Source organism: Anser anser (assembly GCF_964211835.1).
Source record: "Anser anser genome assembly, chromosome: 1".
Taxonomy (NCBI): domain Eukaryota; kingdom Metazoa; phylum Chordata; class Aves; order Anseriformes; family Anatidae; genus Anser; species Anser anser.
In genome coordinates this window covers 115,034,180-115,054,095 of record NC_139720.1, presented here as the reverse complement: position 1 = coordinate 115,054,095, position 19,916 = coordinate 115,034,180, and the positions used below count along the sequence as shown (strand labels likewise).

Sequence of the window (19,916 nt, the reverse complement as noted above, 5' to 3'; positions counted from 1 at the left end):
CTTGGAATATGGGTAATTTAACAAAGTATAGTCAAGAGAGATAAAAGGCAAGGTGAAGCATCCTCGAAAGGATACATCCTACAAGGAAAATGGCCAGGATGATGTCTGGCAAATATCTTCTTGGTTCTACCTTTTTAGCTAGGTTTTGTAAGAGAAGGAGGCTTAAGTAAATTGTCTGTCTGTGTCTGAACATGTGCACCTGTTTGTCTGGCAGCCACCATTCCTTCCTAGGAATGTGGACTCTGGTGGCCAGTTTCAACCAAACCTGAGTGGTACAGTAGTGGCAAAGATACCAACGGGCTAATCCTCGAGGAGGAGGGTGGTGGAAGATGCTATTAAGTGTCGTAAAAGAAGTGGAGGCTTGCTTGCAGCGTGAGACCAGCCCTCAAGCACCGTAGAAGCCCTGCGGGACACAACCCCTTGTCTGCTGCTCTCCACTGCTCACCTGGCCGCACTCTTGCTTCCTCCGGACGCCTCACTGGGGAGGACGCACCTGGGGACAGAGAGGGACGGTCCCGCGCCTCCACCTGCACCTTGGAGCACCCAGCAGGGCGACAGGCTCCCGGAACAGACTCCACACTCCGCGGGAGGGCGGCACAGGCTGCGGGCAGGGCCGCCCCCGCGGAAGAAGCGCGCCGCCCCCGACGCCCCCCGACGCCCGCAGGTGGCGCTGCCTGCAGCCGCGCTCAGCCCCGCCGCCGCCGCCGCCGAGCCGGCCGGGCTAGCGCAGCCCCCCGGCGCCGGCCGCAGCCCCTGGGCCCTCCCGCGGCTTCCTCGGCGGGGCCGCGCTTCCCCCGCCTCCCCTCCCTCCTTTTTCCCTCCCTCCCTCCCTCCCTCCATCCCTCCCGCCGCGCTCCGCGCATCGCCGCCTCCCCCGTCCCCACGCCAGGCGGACACGGGGGCGCCGCCGCGGCTGTCCGGTGGCCCCCCGCTCCCGAGGCCAGCGGAGCCGAGCGGAGCCGAGCCGAGCCGAGCCAGGAGCCGGCGGGTGCCCGTGGGTGCGGCGCGGGAGGTGGGCGAGCGGCGCGGGGAATGGAGGACCCCAAGAGCAGCCTGGGGGCCGTGTGACAGCCGGCGGCGCTCGCACACACGCACACGCTCGAAGCGGCCGGGAGCCGGACCCGGTGCAGAGCCGGGCAGCAGCGCCCTGCCCCGTCCCGCGGGGAGCCAGCATGGAGTAAGAGCAGCGTGCCGCCACCAGGTAAGGCGGGCAGGGTTCCCCGAAGGGACTCGGAGGACGTGAGGGCTCGGGGGTGGCGTTTCGGTGCCCGGCGGCTCGTGTCCGACGCGTTTCTCCAGCCCCCCCAACACGCACCCCCCAAGAAACGCCCTTCCCCGAGCCCCTCGGCAGCCACGGCGGCGGTGCCGGGAGATGCGGTGTGCGTTACTTATGTAACCGGGGGGCGAGCGGTCTCAGCCGCTCCCCACCGGGCAACCGGCGAGCTGGCGGGCGGGGAGCCGAGAGGGGACACGGGGGGGAGGGCGGCGGGGGGCTGGCGGCCGGCCCCAGCGGCCCCGTTTCCAGCTGCCGTCGCGGGAGCCTCCCGAGAAGGGGCCCCGCGCCCTCGGGCAGAGCGGTGCCGCCGCGGACCTGGCCGGGGCTGCGCGGGGGTCCCCACGCTCCGGGGCTCGGCAGCAGGCACCCGCGGGCAGGGGTAAGAGGGGAGACCAGGGTCGCCCCGTCCCGCCCGGTCGCCCCCTCCCCGGCAGCGCTCCGTCTGGGAAAAACTTCAAAGGGAGGGGTGTAGTGGGGCTGTTTTGGCTGCTCCCGTCTCGCTCCTCCTCTGGGAGGCGAGCGGGGGGCGGCCCCGCTGGGGGGAGCCGGGGTCGCGCTGGGCTGAACCGGGCAGCGCAGAGGGCAACCGGGGCCGGGCTGAGGGGACCCGGAGAGGTGCGGAGGGGGTAGAGCGGCCCCGGCCCCGACGGACGGGCAGGGAGGGAAGGGTCTCCTCTGGGGTAAAAGAGCGGCGGGAGCAGAGGGGACGGGGGGTTGTTCGCGAAGGGGCTGCCCGTCTTCTCTTCGTCGGAGGGAGAGCGAGCTCTGTATCACCATGGCGACCTGAGGGAGGAAAGAGCTAAATAAATAAATAAGTAGGAGATAACTCCCCCCTTCCCCTCCCCCGGCCCCCGCCGCCGCTGCCTCCCCTTTCCTTCCAAGTCCCGTCGCAAAGAGGGGGGGAGAAGAGATATCGCAGACAAAACTTTCCTCTCGTGGTAAAAGCGTTAAAGAGGCCGGGGGCCGCGGTGGGGAAGGGATCTCCGCACACAGCCGCGGGGATGCCGGTGCCCGGCGTGGAGAAGGGGAGCCCCTTCTCCAGCCGCGGCGGGAGGCAGGTTTCGCGGGAGGGAGAAGCTGCTTCCAGGCGAGCTCCACACCGCTGCTTACACCAGCCTCCCCCTCCGCTCCCCGGCCGCTCCCCTCGCTCCGCGCCGGCCGCCGGGGCTCTGCTTCCCCCGCTTCAGCACCGCGAACAGCGGTGGGTTCAGCACCATGGCCAGCGGCCGGGACCGCCGGGGCTCCGGGAGGCAGCGGGAGCACTCCTGCAGGCGCCCCCGAGGGAGAATCGGTTGCCTCTCTCAGCTGGGGACACCCCTGAAAACCCCATGCTGCTCCCCGCAGGGTGTTGGGAACCGTAGGAAGCCTCACCTAGGGCCGCTAAACTTTCCTGAGGCAAACGGCTGCGGGAGCTGAGAGCGCAAGTATTAACGAATGGCATGCTCGAAACGAACTTACTTGAGCTTTCTTGTGAAGAGAAACAACTTCTTGTGAGTCTTTTGTAGTGGTTCTCAGGAGCTCGTTATGGCTCCCCAGCATGACCGTTCACATGCACAACGTTCATAAAATGAGCCCTGCAGAAATGGTGAAAAATATATGCTCTCAACTTGTTTTCCCGAGGAAAACTTGTGGAGAAATTGCACTTAAAGAAACTGAAATCTTAGCTTTGGGAGATACCACACTGCTGAGGTGTACAATTGCACAGGTGAAGTTTGTGCCAGTCAGACAAGCGTGTTCAACTAATTAGAAAATCACCTACTGATCAGGAACTGCTCTCAGACATTTGGTGCACAGTTTAAAGAAATATACAAAGGGGGAGGGAGGGAAGGATTCAGGCTGGTGACAAAAAATAAGAAAATAAAAATAAAAAATATATATTTATTACACTGATAAGCTGTGAATTATTGGCTCAATGTTGCTATACATATCTCGTACTAGTAGTTATATATGCAATTACTGCTTCAGACTAGGAAAAATATTCTAGAAAAGCAAACAGCATAATGAATAATATTCACTAGGGAAGACAGAGATGGATTAGTCACTTTTGTGCTGTTCACTGTGTCAGGATGTTCTTTTTTCATTAAGCAAACAAGATTTATTTAACCTTACCCTGGTCCTGATGGGCAGTAAACTATAGATACATGCAGAATTATTGGGTTTGAGTCTAAATTCCCAGACAATTGAGGTTATGCTTCAACTATAATCACATTTTCAATTCACACCTGCTTCTAGATTCCTTCTTCGCTATAAATTATCTGTTTCAAATAAGTCCAGAGACAATTGCATAGGTGATTCCTATCTGTGCATGGGAGGTAGTCAGGATCTCTACTCATGCAGGGACCCCAAGTAAATTTATCTCTAAGAATTATAGATGAAGTGAAGTCCTTTAGTAAAGAACTGTAGATCCACTTTTTGCCCAAACTACACTTCAGGACAAGTCAAGTGAACTAACAAGTTAAGCCTTTATGGAAATAGAGACATGAATTTCTTAATGACAGGCCCAACATTTTCAGGCTTATCTCATTAGGAGTGTAGAAATTAAGGACTAAACTGTAAGTATGGGCTTCGGAACTCATTACTTTCCTGTGGGAAAATGGGAAGAAGTAATAGATTACAAATCTTCAGGGCAGTTACTAGCTCATTTATTAAACTTGAAGCTATTGATTTTGTTATGTAAGGCAATACTCCTGCAGTGTCAGAATAATTTTATCAGATAATTACAAAATGATTTTACCTTGTGAGCAACAGAACTATATACATATATATATGAACATCAATGAAAATCCCACAACCACAACCTCAATCAGTTTAGTAAATGACAGAATTCTTTACAGAATTTTTGCCAGTGCATTTGCACAAAATTTAATACAAGCTTCCCTAGATGCATTATTTTCTGCAGAAAACATTTTTTTCACAAGCATCTATTTGTAAACTTGTTTTATATTCATTCAATTTATGAAAGAGAAGTATGATTTAATTTTCATAAAAAAAATCCAACACAAGGAATTTACTCAAATATTTCATAGATGTTAATCCTATGTTGTTCTTTCTTTCACCTATAAATACCAAGAACTCTGGACAATGTTGAAGTAAGCTTACTGGTTTTGTCATGATATCCTTATAGTATTTTTTTTCAAGAATGTATTTATGTGTTTCTACAAAAGTAAGAAGTAAAAGAATGCATATAATTCAGATAAATTAAGCTGTGTCTTAAATAGTAGTGGTTTATGCCTTGTAGAGTGCATGTATGTTCATGTTTTTTTCTTGTTTATTTTCATTGTTATTAAAAGCATTAGAGCTCTGATCAGTGTTTTTATCATCTGCTTGCTACAAAATGTTGCTTTTAACTGGGAAAATTAAACACTGACAGTTTTAAGAGAGATGGTGTTTATTACATTTATGTAGATACATGATTTTTAGTGATGGAGGCAGTTTGATAGTAGAAAATGATATTCTTAGTATATTATGTATCAATATTTAATAGTGATTATGCAGAAACCGACCAACACCTTTTAAACAATGAAAGCTAAATTTACTGGCCGGTAGACCCAAGGAAAGAGTTCTAATCTCATTCCTGCTTGACAGAGATTTCCTGGAAGATAGTTGTGTATATTTTTTTAAACTGTGTGTCAGATGTATTACTAAAATGCTATTGGTATTTGAAATACAGTTATATTACCTGTGTTATGAATAGCTGAAATTATAGACTTGAAAATAAGAGGTTACTAAATCCACTTTTTCATACAACAATACAATTTTTAATTATGTGCAAGGGTGCTGACTCTCATGGCACCTGGAAGCTTTCAGCTTTTCAGATTCAGCTAAATACTACTGCCAGTATTGCGGATTGTGTGTCAAAAGGACCGCCCGCCCCAATTCAGCATACTGAAAAAGAGAATGGTAGCTGTCCTGTCCATGCAGGGGCTGGAGGAGGAAAAAACTCAGAAGTCATGTGCAGAGATTGACATTTTTTAGTCATTATATACTTTGGTATGTCAACTGCAAAGGTACTGTGCTGCAAGTATGAATTATAAGGAGGCTCAAAGCACCATCCTCATTTAACATATCACCCATGGTACTTCTAGTAGGATATCATGCAGGGCTAAGAGAATTTCACAACAAAGGAAATATACCTTATTTACAGCTTAAAGGAACATTAAAATGCATTTTTGCTAGCTAATGACATGCACTTTATTGTCAAGCTTATACATATGGCCAGCAGAACATCCTGCCTTCTGGTACAGGGAAAAAAAAATAAGAAAAAAAAATAAGAATAAAGTTCTTAAATGATGTGCAATTTCTACCAGCAGTTCAGGTGAATGGATCCTCATGGCCACACGATGACCAGTAAAATCAGTGAAGATCACTGTAAATGGAGGGACTGTATACAGTCTTGACTGCAGAAGCCCCAGTCAATGGCAGAGGTTGCAGGACAGTCTCTAACGTAAACAAGAAGAACTTTTGCTCTGGAGTATTAGTTAATAGAGTTTTGTATAAAAAAAAAAAAAAAATCACCTAAAAGGTGAAAACCCATTGATTCACTGTTTCTGTTTGTCAGTTACAGCTTCAGGTCAGCCATTAATGGTATCTGCATATGAGGTACAACATGATATTACCAGTATAAGCATCCACAAGAATAGGAATCATACCATTACTGTAGCTCTAACCGACAATAAGATGAGAAAAGGCATTGCTTTATTACAATAGTATATATTACCTCAATATTAGGAAAAAAAAAAAAAAAAAGGCCTATTCTATCTGGCTAGTCTATACCTCAAAATGAATGCAAGAATTTGGATGGAAGTATATATTTATAACATAGACAATTCTTCAGTTTGAATATTACTTACTTCCAAGAAACATTTTCTTTCTTGTCTCATTTTGGTAGGAAAATAATATAGTATATCCAAGGGCAGAACTAGTTAGAAAACTTGAAAGGGCAGAAAACATGTTAGAAAAATTAGAAAACTTGAACTCTCTCACACATAGCTTGCAATTCACAGGACTAAATCACAGTCCTACAGAGATGTAAGTTTTTAAAGCATTTGCATTAATAACACTGTTAGTGCAGACAGTGAAGGCTCATTCAAACATTTAAGTCAGAAAGGCTGATATTAAACCTTACTGCCAATGACCTACCCATTCATGTACGTCATAAGTGGTTCATACTGAGGGAGCTAACCTTCAGACTTTGCAATGTATGTAGAGACCTGAGCCTTCAGAAAAGTATCCCAACCAGAGGAAGTATCTGACTCATCCTAACTCAGAGACTTCAGGCAATTGTTGCAAATGTAAATGTGGTCTTTGTCATTCAGTTGCAAGGCAGTGACACCTGATCCTTGTGTGCCCCAATGGCTAAAGAGAGTGGCTGGAGACAGTGTTGGTGTGGAGAGGAGCTTTAGCACAAGCTTTGTCTTACATCTTACCACAGCCCTGCAGACAGACCCTTAACCTTGAATTTCATTTCCCTTCATACCTTTTGACCTAACTGCATCAGGTCTTTAAGTTCAACCGCACCTTTAGAAAGAGAAGTCCTACTTCTGATTGCTGCTGTCGTACCAGTCACAGCAATTCATAGTCAAATAAACAGTAAAGATCATAGGTTTATACAGCTGTACTGTGTTATTCTGTATTCATTTAATCTAGATAGACTGTTGGAGCCTGACCAGAGGAAGCCACCAGTGCACAGGACATATTGAGACTCTCTGGAGCAGAACGCTGGGGCTTGTTTCCTAAGGAAAGCAGAGTGCTGACATTTGTGCTGAATTCTCAGGAAAAAAAAAAAAAAGAAAACTTTTGGACAAGAAAACAATAATGTGCAGATTGAAAGGGTGAAATAGAAGGCTGAAAGAAAGAACAAGATGATGAGAGAGAGAGAGAGCTCACGAGAGCATAGTTAATTCAATGCTCTAATCAACTGTGTTCTGCAGTGCTTTATCATAAGCATCCCTGCATTAGGCTCACCAGCTCAGAGCACTTTGCAGCATTGCAGGAAATCCTCTGCTTTTTGCTTTCTATTTAAAACAAAACAAAACGAACAAACAAAAAAAACCTCTCAATGTATCTAGTCAATACAGACAAGTTTGTCAATGAAAGCAAAGGAGAAATTATCTCACATAATTTAGTATTTATCATACTCAAGACATTAGCAATTGCCTCAAAGTATTAATTTGAAGAATGAGAAAATAATGACATTTCCTACCTTCCTACTTTTTCTCCCGTCATCTCCTGTTGACACACACAGTCTGCAGTTTCTATCTGCTTGTAGATCAATTTTCCATTCTTGAAAATAAGCATTTATTCTAAGTGATTGTAATTAAGATGCCTCTTCTTCCAGCTCAGTATCTGTCTGGACATGAAGAGGTAATTCCTCATTGATTTCTATGGGGCTAGATTTCCGCTGAAAAATCTTCAACAGTCAATGTCTGCTTTTCAATAATAGTTTTCCTGGGCTCCCTGTAGAGTTGGTGAGAAGAGACAGGTAACTCTAAAGTGAAACTTCAGTCCAGCAAAGGTCTCAGTAGACCTCTAGAGTTGTCACATTTTGGTGCTTCAGGTTTCACAGGATGCATCTCAAATAAGTAAACCAATGTAGCATCCTATTTTTGCAGAAGGTGTGGAAGATGAAACCCTGTTTTCAGAGCTTCCAGACAGAATTGTACCCACTAAATTTCTTGATTTTCATGGTCCTACATCACTGTTTTCCTGGCTGACTTATAAAAATCTCAAGAATACATGGAAGTAAAGCTTGGTGTTATTTTCTCCCATTGTTTCTGATGATCTTCAGCTGCAGCATGGAGCAGCTCAGCACTTCCTGATCTCAGAGGTGGCCTTGAACCATTAGAACTGGAAACAACAGCAGGAGTGGAGAGAACATAGATATGCAAGGGTAGAAGGAAACCTTTTTTGGTAATTAAAACCAGTGGTTGTTTAAGGACATCAAGAGTGCCATCAGTTGCAGTGGGCTCTGAATCATGGCCTCTGTGTCAATGTGGAGATGAAAGAAGGCTGAGCTGGAAGGGAAGTAATGGAAACTGTGCCAGCTCCAGTAGAAACAGTACAGACATGGTGCTGTATTCTCCTTAGCATGCTACTTGCTTTCTCTGGTACAAATGCAGGAAAGCATATTGGTTTGTGCTTCAGCCCTTTTAGATGGGAGATAAATAAAATGCCTCATTTAATTCTTTACTGAATGAGAACTAGGGATTATCAGATCTTCACCCAGCATTATTTTTTACAGGGGAGGAGGAGAAAGGAGGCTATTAGGTTGCAGCCCATTAACACTACCCAGTGTGGTGTGAACATCAAACTGGGGCTGCCCCATAAAATGCAGTGTCTCTCCAGTAATCTTGCAATTCTCGGATGTTACAAATTGCTGTATAAGAATTTTAATACTTCAGGTAGTTAATCATGTTAAATAAACTAGATACCCGTTTATCTCAGCAAAGTATCTGGCAGGGATAAGAACAATCTTTATGAAGCCGCTGTATTCCATCTATTAGGCATAATTACATTAAAGCGCAAAGTGCATTAGAAGTCTTTCAGGATTAAAAACAAAGTAATGCTAATCTACTTTCCAGAAATATACTGAAGTTATTAATAAAATCAGAAAGAGAAGCAAGCAAATAGAAGATCCTATGTATTAACAAAATTGTCCAGCAATATGTGCAATATTCTAGTGATGGTGACTATAATTATATATAGGGTATTTACAGTATGATTTTGTGGTAGTTGTTGATCAGTGTTGGTTTGGCAGTTGTGAGTGCTATGAGTGCATGTGAGAACACAGATCTCATGTAACTGTTCTCTAGACATTCATTGCCATTACTTCTTTCTCAATATTTGGATTTACTTATTTAAAAAGTGACCACAAACTTCTACAGCATCCCAGTGCCAAATTCTGGGTCTGACTGAGTTCTCCATCTCTAGTCAGAGATGCTACGCACAAATTTAAGACAGTGAAAATCTGGAAGGGGTGGGAGGGAGAAAATGTCAAGAGAGAAGGAATAAAGACATACAAAAAAGTGAAAGGAAAAAAATAAACAACCCTTGAACTGGATCATAAACCCTCCCACATTCAGAACAATTAATTCCACCGTTCTGGGGTCACTCTCTGAAAATGTAAGGCTATTTCCAACTTCTCAATATTGTTGATTGCTGTTTCCCATCTCTCTACCTCTTGCAACTAATGAGTTTATCATTTTCATACAAATCAATCTCTTACCAGGTCACAGGATTCAGAAATACATTTCACAAGAAACTACAACATAGCTAATACACTAAATTAACACTAGCAGTGTCCTTGCCTTATGGACATATAAAAAATAATTACTAAAATATTCTAAACTGCTATCTAGAAAAAAATAATATGCACTGTGTGTAAGCTACAAATGTTTATTATTGTCACGCTGCATTCCAGCATTGTGTGCTGCAGGGAATAACTTTGTTCTGTTCATGAAATAAGAGGTAACAATAGCAGATATGAAAAAAATTCATCTCCAAACAGAATTCAAGCAAAAATACTGTATAAAGTCAAAGACTTAAAATATAAAGAAAGCAGAATTAGGAAGAAGTTCTGGGTTGAACTGTTTTCAAAGAAGAGATCTCATGGTTTGTTTGTTGTTTTGTTTTTAATTACACCCACATTCAGAAGCCAAACTGGTGGGTTTGGGGAATCACATACAACTCACATCTTAGAAGAGAATTAAGCTGGTGGCTGGTAGGAAAAATCAGGTAGGCACTTAGAGATGTTGAAGAGAAAAGATGTATGATGTGATCATGACAGAAAGTAATAATAATAAAAGAGACCAGAGGAAAATTTGCTGAAAATGTATAGGAATAGTAAATCCTGCCAACCCGTTACAGAAATAGAATCACGGGAAATATGTGATCTTGTATATGCATTTGAGTCAAAGAGTATTAAAGTCTTTCCATTAATTTCAATGGGTTTCATATCAGACCTTAAATGTAAATTTATTTTAAATAGGCTAGCACATAGGAGAGAGTGGTCTGACATACAGTTTCCTTAGTACAGCTCAGGATGGCTTCATTACTTACAACTGTCAGCAGAAATCTTTGTATAATCCAGCCTAAACTTTTTCCTATTTGCGCTATGTAATTCTAAGAGTACAGCCAGGAGATGGAGAGAAAGTGATTAACTAACATATTTTAGAAGTGTCTACTAATATTCTGAATTCCTTCTTCTTTATGATGATTTTAAGATGCAGTTTCTCACATTTCACTGCAGTACAAGTACATCGTACTCCTATGGGTGTTTAGCAGCTCCCTAGGAATACAGTAAGCAGAGCACATTTCCAACAAAGATGGCTGTGTATCACCCCAAACATTTACCAGAAGTTGGAGCCAGAGTATTTTTGTTTGACCTTGAAAAAAGATCAGTCTGTTTTAGGTCCAAAGCATAGATTTGGGAGTAAATATAAAAATACAATTCAAAGGAGATTATTTTAAAATGGATGGCTGTTGCAAATTGCATAGAATGTCAGTAAACAGCAGTAGATGAGCACATCTGAAATAGAAAAATCAGACGCATAAAAAATGTCATGTTATACTTCCTCACACCAACAAATGAAATATCATCATTCTTCTTAAAAAATCAGAACTAAGTCAGATTTTTGCTATTGCTACTTTCCCTTAAGTAAAATTTTCCATAAAAAAAAAATAGTGCAGGATCAGACCCATATAGATTGGTGACGATATGTCTAAGTTTAAGTTTAAGAGCAAAGCAAAAATAGTTTAAATCAGCTGTTTAGACAGACCACTACGATGAAGTAGAAACTGAGAGAAGAGAAACCATATTCTTCGTGGAAGAGGTATCATGGCTCATAATCATGCTGGACTAGATACTGTGTGAAGATGACCTTCCCGATAAGTAAGCAAACATTAGATCAGGCCTAATGAAAAGTTATTTTCTTGAGCAGTAGGCCCATTGAAATACCAGGTGAAGTTGTAGCCAACAAGTGTGTAGGCAGGGCTACACCATACGGTTCAAGAAAAAGACAAGCTAAGGAGCTGGGCTGTGCAATTGGGAAAGGTGAGAGGAAACACCACCAACTGAATCAACAGGAAATCTTCATGTTGTTCTTTAAAACAAGACCTCAAGCAACCGCCTTATGAGCAGAATAGGGACAAAAGTCAGGCTTCACTTTTTAAACATTACACAGAGGAAGAACTTTAACTTTCTACACCAAGCAGGCTTCTGGCTTCAGGCTAGCTTTTATTTTCAGTGAGACCTAAAGTTGAGTGAGGGTGGACCCAGAGGATGTATTCCAAAACTCAACATATTCAGTCTAAGGAATGAATTTTGTCAGTTGTTCTCATATTCACTTGAGCTTCACCAAAGATGTGCTATCAGGAAAAAAAAAAAAGAGAAACCAAAAAACTCAATCCCAAACTGTGCTCTCTGGTTATAACTGTAATCATCAAAGCGATACTCAATAACCTAGAATTAGCACTTCTACTTAATCCTACACACCGACGTGGGAGGCAAAGAGGAGGAGAAGAGTGTAGTTCTGTTGCAGCTAGATAAACATGTATTAAGGATTAGTACAGAGGTCAAAATTAGAACTATTAGAACTAAAACTTAAAAAAAAAAAAAAAAAGAAAGCTTCATCCCCCAAATAAAAAATACTTACACAAGTAACTGCAAAATAAAATGTTTTTCCTTCGCATTACCTGTGAATATATCTAATAATCAGGGATCAAATCTTGTATGTCCTACAATCTTTCAGGATTTTGGTTCATGTGAACAGGCTCTTGTTGAATGTATGTGTAACAATTACTCTATCTTAACCTTACATGGGATCTCTAATGCACTCAAAAAAGCTTAATTAATATGATTGAATATAAGAATTATGAAATCATTTCACAGAAATATAGAAAAAGTAGGTTATAAGGGACTTCTGCAGGTCTCTAGTCAAACCTTATCAGTGCCAAGCAGTAGGGAACAATCACTTCCCTCATCCTTCTTGATATTTTATTACTAATGCATCTCAGTATACATTCATCTTCCACTGATTTAAGGGTACACCACTGAGCCATGTGCACTTGCTGTCTGTAGAACCCACAGATCCTGTTCTGCAGAGCTGCTACCTAATGAGTTGGTCACCTGCCTGCACTGATGCATGGCTTGCTCTGCCCCAGGTGCAGGAGCTTGCATTTGTCCTTGTAGAACTTTATGATGCTCATAGCCCATTCCTCTTGCTTGTCAAGATCCCTCTGAATAACACCCCTACCAACCTTGTGCACCAACTGCTCCTTCCATTTTGGTGTCATCCAGAGGCTGGCCATGTTAAAAGTCCCTGATGAAATCATTAGACAGCATTGGCCCCAGCAGGTATGAACCCCTGGCACCACCATTAGACTCGAAACCACATACCCTTCAAGCTCAAAGGTCCAGACAGTTCTTCACCCCTCCGTACAGTCTACCTATCTAGTCCACTTGTCCTCTCTTTGCCCACAGACCTCATTCACAGGCCCAGTCACTTCATTGTAGAAGATTGCCAGATTGGTAAAGCATGATTTTCAAAGGGCTGTTCCTGATCATGTTCTTGTCCTTCATGTGTCTGGAAATATCTTTTCAAGAATTTCCTGCACAGTTTTGCTCAAGGACTGAAGAAAGACTAATCAGCTTGTAGTTTCCTAAATCCACCTTCTTGTCTATTTTAAAAGGAAGTCATATCATTTGCCTGTTTACAGTCATCAGGGACCTCCTCATCTATTTTGATTTTTAATATTCTCATGTTCATTATTCTCATTTTTAAATTTTAGATTTCCTTCCACTTTGAATATCCTTGTCCCTTGCTGCTAACTTGGCTGCTTCTCAGTGTATAACTTGATTTTTCTATGTGAATAGTCTTTCATCAGATGATTACTTGGCAATCTTTTCCAAATTTGTGTCATATTTCTAGAAGGCTTATATTTCATTTGCAAAGCTTTCTCCCACAGAAAGTAGGTGTACAGCATCCCAGTCCAAAAAGTGGTTTTGGAATTTTCCTTTTAAAAATGTTACATTCCTTCCCTCAACAAATACTTTATCTACATTCTTTTTGTGTGTATGTGTACTAGAATAGGAAGCTACATCATTTGGAGAGACTTTTAATTCATTTTCAGCAAAACAAAAGTAAATGTTAATAATTTTAATCATTCTCGTGGCAAATGTTTGCTGTGTGAGTCACTCTGCACAACTGGAGTCCATAAGGTTATCTGGGCATATATAGTTATTCACAGGAATATTAAAGCACCTCAGTTTTAGTTTGAGTTACTTCTAAGTCCTTAACATGAGCTGTTTTCTTCTGATATTTTCAGTTGGGTATTTTTGCTACTAGTCATACGTACAAGGTAACTGCTGCTTTTGAAGTGAACAGGAGTTTTTCCTACTCGTTTCAGTGAGGAATACATTCAGGTCCTTAATTAAATTTTATCACCTACATCACATCAGTCTTCATGGAAGAACCATAGTATAGTGATATTCTCCTCACAGACGTATGAGGGACAAATGTTGTAAATGTGAATTAACAGCATTAACTATCACATAATCAGTATTTTTTTTAAGACAGATTTCTGATTGACTTGCAACGTGACAGTAGTCACTTGAATGAAATTATTACAATTTCCATCTGCTAATAAGAGCACAGCAAGAGCCTTACAAGTAATTCTGAAACAAATATACCCCTTCTCTGCTTTGCTTTTGATCAGCTGTTTCCTCCAGCTTCTTTCTTAGCTCCAGTAATACAAGTGTCTCTAGACTATACCCTAGGCCACCAGAGCTGTTTTAGGTACTGCAATAAACTAAATAGTCATGATGTACTCCCCAAGTTGTTGATCTTTCCCCCACCTTCTTTTCCCTATGCTCCTTCTGCTCCTTATATCTGCATTAAAAAAAAAAAAAAAAAAAAAGAAAAGATTTTTTTTTTCTTCATTCAGTTTGTCAAGGCTGCTGAACAAAGTATTTTATCCCCACTGGTCCTCTGTAAACATGCCATAGCTGCCCTCCACACAGGGATAGAATTCCCATACCCCTCCTGAAGGCACTCATCTCTTTTTGTACATTCCTTGATGAGAAAGTTCACGGCTATAGAGGCATATTAAAAGTGAACCAATTCTCCTGTTATGAAGAGTAGACAAATTCTAATTTTCCCACATTAGAAGGAAATAAATTCTGTCCTCTAGTATATGCCGAGGGCAGGAAGGCTCTGCAGGAGGATCTGGATAGGCTGGAGCGATGGGCTGAGGTCAACTGTATGAAGTTCAACAAGGCCAAGTGCCGGGTCCTGCACCTGGGCTGCAACAACCCCAAGCAGAGCTACAGGCTGGGAGATGAGTGGCTGGAAAGCTGCCTAGCCGAGAGGGACCTGGGAGTATTGGTTGATAGTCGGCTGAATATGAGCCAGCAGTGTGCCCAGGTGGCCAAGAAGGCCAACAGCATCCTGGCCTGCATAAGAAACAGTGTGGCCAGCAGGTCTAGGGAAGTGATTGTGCCCCTGTACTCGGCTCTGGTGAGGCCGCACCTCGAGTACTGTGTTCAGTTTTGGGCCCCTCGCTACAGGAAGGACATGGACGTGCTCGAGCGAGTCCAGAGAAGGGCGACCAAGCTGGTGAGGGGTCTGGAGAACAAGTCTTACGAGGAGCGGCTGAGGGAGCTGGGCTTGTTCAGCCTGGAGAAGAGGAGGCTCAGGGGCGACCTTATCGCTCTCTACAGTTACCTTAAAGGAGGCTGTAGAGAGGTGGGGGTTGGTCTGTTCTCCTACGTGCCTGGTGACAGGACGAGGGGGAATGGGCGAAAGTTGCGACAGGGGAGTTTTAGGTTGGATGTTAGGAAGTACTTCTTTACCGAAAGGGTTATTAAGCAGTGGAACGGGCTGCCCAGGGAGGTGGTGGAGTCACCATCCCTGGAGGTCTTTAAAAGACGTTTAGATGTAGAGCTTAGCGATATGGTTTAGTGGAGTACTTAGTGTTAGGTCGGAGGTTGGACTCGATGATCTTGAGGTCTCTTCCAACCTAGAAATCTGTGATACTGTGATACTGTGATACTGTGATATGCCCCCACCTACACTGAAATTGTTTTCATTCACCCACTGGAATCATAAATTCTTTCTCCTACCAGAATGACACACTTTGTCTCCAAGATCATGCAGGGGTGAAGTGCTAAGAAACACTTCAGAACCACAGGCAGACAGTGTACTCCATTTTCTAAACAAAAAGAAATTATAGCCCTTATTAACCTGTACACCTTCTACAGACAGTGGGACAGGATCAAAGAACACAGTCCTTAACATTTAAAAAAAAAAAAAAAGTTTCATCTTAGGAAGCAAAGCAGCAGTATCAGGACAATGACTGAGAAGTCAGTTGCAGATCTCTGTTTATTCTCTCTCATACTCATCAAGGACTCTGAGATGACACATGTTCTGTTTAAAGTCAAATAATGTTTTTTCCTAATTACTAACACTTTGAACTTTTAATTAGGTTCTCAAATGAAGCTCTCCTGCCTCTAGCAATTCCTACAGAAATAAAAACATTTCAAGCTTAGCAAAGCACTAACGTAGATGCAGCATACAACAGCTTACAGCTCCACAGTAACAGTGTAGTAAAAGGAAGATATGATGAAAAGAGATACAGGCCAAACTAACTCTTGATTTGCATGTCATGCAATCTTACTGTGTGCTATATGGAATGAATCTTATATTGGAGGACAGAAACAGAGTTTTGCTTGAGTACAACAAACCCATACCAGGTAGAAATTGTATCCCTACAGAGCTAGTTCCTCAAGATGGGTGAGTACAGGTATGGAAAACTGATCCAAGGATGAAATAGAATGCCTGGTTCTCTGCTGGCATAGATGATATAGCTGCTTTGCACTGTGCTGGTTGGTTCCTAGCACCTTCGGTCTAGTGCCATGAGTGGAGAGCACCACATTCCAGAACCTTCCAGTATGATCTCCATCTGCTGATCATATAGCTCTGCTCACTTGGGGATTCCTGAATGACAGAACGATGTCATGGTCAGTGGTTGCAAACAGTCAACTATTCAAACCAAACCAGGGCCACAGGAATCTACTGCTAAGTACACAATTATGCATGCTTTTTATCAGGACACTTAATTAAAGTAAAGGGTTGCAGCAATTTTTTACCCAGCAATTTTTGCCCAGTACAATTATCTTCTAATCCAAAAAAACCCTGTTAAAGAACCTCACTTTCTTAGCTGTGATAAACTGAGGTTGTTCACCTTTATAATGAAATTCAATGCTCCATTCCACTGTCACTTTCCTCATCAAGCAGTTCCTGCCTTTCCATGCTGCTGCAGTATTATATAACCAGCCATGGGCAAAAGCTGGATGCAAATCCAGCTTAAGAGCCAAGCTCAATGCAGCAGAGCCATATTCATTTACCTGTTTGGAGAAAGGTACAAATTCTCAGTTGACAAGTTCTCTTTAAAAAGTAACAGTTTTTAAGTGACATAAACATTTTTTTCCCGTGCCTCAAACTCTGCAGAGTCACATACATCCCTGTGAAAATCAGGATGGAAATATTTGGTATCCATTTTGCAAGAATGTGAACAGCATCCAGAAACACTAGCAACACACCATATTGGCATTAGCATGAAGTGAAGTAAATCCTTCTTCTCAGTAAGACTAATTCCCCAAGGTGCCACACATGCATGTGCAACATTTGCACATACTGGACATGATGCACAGGAGAATAAGTGACAGAGTGACAGATGAGGTCAGTGCTTCGTCTCAGGTCTTGGACTGGATTTCCAAGGGATGTATTTCCCTTTCAGTGGGGGTTGAGAGGGAAAAGATATTGGAAGTGTCACTTAATGGAATTGTGTAAGACTCATGAAAGAAAACTGCAAAAAATGAGCCATCAGATGAATCAATGATCATAAAAATTTCACAGGAAACCTCTACAGTCAGTAGATACTTGTATAGGTTTTGCAGCAGTACCAGTAACAGAATAGAAGGAAGGATAAAGTTGGCTGCATTCATCTTTGGAAACATTTTCTAGCTCCTGAGTAATTATCAACGGATATCAGGAACAGTAACATTGTCCAGGTGGGCATAAAAAAAAATAATAATAAAATAAAATAAAATAAAATAAAATAAAATAAAATAAAATAAAATAAAATAAAATAAAATAAAATAAAATAAAATAAAATAAAATAAAATAAAATAAAATAAATAAAATAAAATAAAATAAAATAAATAAAATAAAATGGTTTATTCCAGGTCTATTACCAAAGGACTCTTCAAAAATCCAGGAGATGTGTTACCACCAAACAGCCTGTGTCTGAACAAAGTAAATGAAAAGTTACTCGGGCTTATTTGTGTCACTACCCACACTTCTTACTCCAGCAACTGTTACTACCTTCAATAAACAGATCAAAATTAATCAAGAAACTCAGAGAGCTGCAGCAAAAGTCTAAGGGAAATAACAGGAACATGAACATCAAGAAAATGGTCTTGATCTTGGCCCGTTCTTTTAGTGAAGTTCCAAGCTCATGAAGGGATAAGGACTAGCACTCAGACCCAGCTGCTCAGATGGTATAAAATGGGATAGACTTTGGATTCTTTGACCACAGAATGTTGTTCCATGAACTAGTGGAAAGAGGAGTGTTGTCTCCTCAAGACAAAGAAAGAGCACCTTTGCTTATAAACTTACTGGAGGAGGATTTTATCTGTCTTTGAAGGGAAGGATGACAGAAGCTTTTAGTTATGTGCAAACTTGAGTGACTTTGACAAGGACTTGGAATCAAAAGGAAGAGAAACCAGTGAATTATGGACCATTCACCTCACCTTAAGCTCCTGGAAAAAAATAAAAACTAGTTTAGGTGCTAGTTTTGGTTTTGTCAACAGCACATTGCATCAAGCCAATCTAATTTCATTCCATAGTAGATCAATATAGGCTAGGAAAGAAGCTGAGAAGGTCATATTTTTTAACCTTGTGAAGACATTGCCCTGTCTGCCACAGTATTCTAATAAGGAAGCAGTGAAACTTGGTCTAAAAGAAATTACCTAATTATGGTTACAAAACTATTTATAAAAGTGTGCCAAAGAAGAGTTATCAGTTGATAACTGCCAGTGTGAAAGGATAAAGATATGCAATTCACTCGGAAGAGAGAAGAAGCAATATGATTTATTGATAACAAAGCTTATGTGACTTAACAAAGATTCGGTGACGGCAAGGTACACTTGATTATAACTGTCATTTGCACCTAATTACACACTATATAAAAAACACCATATACTAATCAAAGACACTAAAGGAATAACATTATATACTACATAAAGACTGCGTAAGGAACTGGGTTAGGTGACATTACATCAAGAAAACCCTCCTATTGAGTCATGAGGTTCAGAGTGGACACCCTTGCTTTCTAAACTCCTTGAACCAAAGAGGTAAGGAGCATAGGTGTGACTGAATTCACTCCTAGTCCCCGACTTGGTCAATGGTTTATGTCTAAACAATAATATACATTATGTGAATCCTTTATGCTACTTACCTAAAATTATAAAGTGCAATCAAAAAGCACCATTACAGTGCATGAGCATGCTGTTTCTTTCCCAATCCACTTACCAATTATCTGTAGCAACAAGGGTCCTCTCAATCTGCAGAAGTAACCTTCGTAGGCATCCTTGCCCAACCAGAGGTCATGGTGTGCAGCCCGCTGTCATGTCAGGAAAGGTCAAAGGGCTCCTGGGATGCTCACTATTTATGGGGTAAGATGATTGACTTAAGGTCATGTTTGCATACAAATGTTATCTTCTTTCAAATTAGGCTTGAGTCATATTTTCTTCCAAATTTGGCCAACACTGGAGTGGGGTGGGTGGGTAGGGATGCATTGCTCAAATTAGCCCTTGGCTATTTGTCTTCTGTCTTCCCCAGATCCAGGATACAACATGATCAGGCACACCACACATATCCATCACAACTGCCATTGATGGTTATTTCTTTAGGCCAGATGCTCTGCTTAATGCAAGGAGTTGGGAGTTCATCATTACATAAATTGTACCTACAGAGTATGATAGTATGTCAGAGGGTAAGGTTAGCAATCCAAATGGCCTTGGCAAAGTGATGAAAAGGTCTGAAAGAATAGAATCCAGTTCAATAGCAACAAACACAAGCCATTCCACTCAAACAAGAATAATTGGCTATAAAAACAAAGGACCGGGAACAACCAGAGAATAACATAGCTTTCCTAAACATGCTAGATCTTCCATATTCCATCCTGAAATATATGTTTCTCTGTACTCTTGGGAGTTAGGCACAAAATAATCAGTGCATCCCACTCCTGACAGCAAGCACCTAACAGCAAGGTTTGATCATGCCTGATGGCTTTTTAACATTCTTTCTTATGCTTTGCTTTCACAGAACATTTTCTCTAAAGAGCAAAGTTGTTTTGCATTGTTTTTAGCCAAATGCTTCTTCAGCGTGTTCAGTACTTCAGAAATGTAGGACAGCTGTTTTACCAAGTTGCCTATAAATTACAAGAGACTGATTGCATGTGCCAGAAGCATCCTGCCCTATTAGCAGATGTTGAGAAAGGATTAAGCATGCTTGGCTGCCTCACTGAGACATTTGGAGGAAGAGGAGGTAAGAAGAGGCCTTTAGCAAGAAAGGCTCCA

At 42.2% G+C, this 19,916-nt stretch overlaps 1 protein-coding gene across 6 annotated transcripts in view; it reads left to right on the top strand.

The window, feature by feature from the left end:
- The first annotated feature begins 423 nt into the window (after nt 1-423).
- The window catches only part of KCNJ6 (potassium inwardly rectifying channel subfamily J member 6), a 173,463-nt gene continuing 153,970 nt past the window's right edge, over nt 424-19,916 (top strand). For 3 of the 6 annotated variants that reach the window (XM_083801185.1, XM_083801182.1, XM_083801183.1), the window contains exon 1: nt 1,065-1,201. The gene's annotated coding sequence lies outside the window, so the exon portion shown is untranslated. Of the gene's footprint in view, nt 1,202-19,916 lie in introns of all 6 variants that reach the window. The other 3 variants (XM_083801181.1, XM_083801180.1, XM_083801184.1) reach the window with 2 other exon arrangements.